Raw genomic sequence first — 1243 nt, forward strand, 5'->3', positions numbered from 1 at the left:
TGAAGACCCAAAACACAGAGAAGCACACCAAATCTATATCACTTGGCATCTAGGAAACTGAACCCTGCATTCGCGTTCCCAGTTACACTGTGGTGCTCTACCCTGTTCCTTGAGGTGCTGCCTTTGGGGTACCCAGGCTTGTAAAAACTCCAAGTGCTGGAGAGACTAAGATATTTACCATTTGAGGTGAAACTTGGACACTCTTCGTTCAGGAACCCAGACCTTCCTGGACTGGATTGTAGCATGAAGGGAGCAAGAAGGTTAAGAGTCAGAATGGAGGTCACACTGCACTCATGGTGCACATGCTACTCAGTTGGAAATTAAAGACTGGTCCAGAAGTGGTCTTGGTCTTCGATATGAAACCTCTTTTAATTGCAAAGACACAAGGCAGCAACTTTATCCTTCACCAGTTGCTTAAGGTATCCTCAAAAACTTAAACCTGAGGTATTTTAAACTGTTCATCTACATTGCAAACATTTACAAATACACACAAGTATCCATAAAAAGGCACACAGGCACACAAGTATGCGCACACATATGCTAAAAAAATCAACCTCCACTTTCCTCTATCATCACTCCTTATTTCCCTTTATTTCAATTGCTTCTCGCTATTGCTCTTCCTCTATAATAACTGTCACTTCCCACTTTTCTTATTCCAATATATCCCCCTCCTTATTCCTGTTTCACCATTTCTTATGCTCTAATATATTTTTCTGCTTCAACTTTTTATCATGCTTGCATAATAGTTTGCAATAATCATCCCATGTCATATAACTTCCTCACGTTTAGTATAACTACAACATCCATTACCTGAAAGAATTGTAACATACTAGTAAAACAAATCCTGGAAGATCCCAATCCTACCAACAAAAATCCATTGTAGAAAACACTAGCTTCTGGCAGAATTTTTACTCACTGGATTTGATTATACTGTTAAATCTGACCTGTTTAAGCTCATTCTTCCTGAATCTGTACCTTAGTGAACTTTGTAACTGCCTACTAAAGCAGCTCTTTCAAAGAAAAAATAAACTGGCCACTTGCAGCTCTATGGCAAGTTTATGAGCTAGAAGCTTGAACTTATAAATGCTATTAATAGCTATTAGCACTCAGCATGTCAGGCTTGTTAACCTTAAAGATAATTTGCTCAAACTGCTGGCAGTTAAGAAGCTATTTTGTCAGTATCATATGCACTAGCAAACTGGAAAACAAGTAATTGGTTAAGTATGCATCTTTCTGATCAAAC

At 38.5% G+C, this 1243-nt stretch overlaps 1 protein-coding gene across 1 annotated transcript in view; it reads right to left on the minus strand.

The window, feature by feature from the left end:
- LOC119591328 (mucin-12-like) overlaps window positions 1–1243 on the minus strand; it is a gene marked incomplete in the record, with an annotated part of 28957 nt that overhangs the window by 7173 nt on the left and 20541 nt on the right.

This window comes from Penaeus monodon, chromosome 28 (genome assembly GCF_015228065.2).
Source record: "Penaeus monodon isolate SGIC_2016 chromosome 28, NSTDA_Pmon_1, whole genome shotgun sequence".
Taxonomy (NCBI): Eukaryota; Metazoa; Arthropoda; class Malacostraca; order Decapoda; family Penaeidae; genus Penaeus; species Penaeus monodon.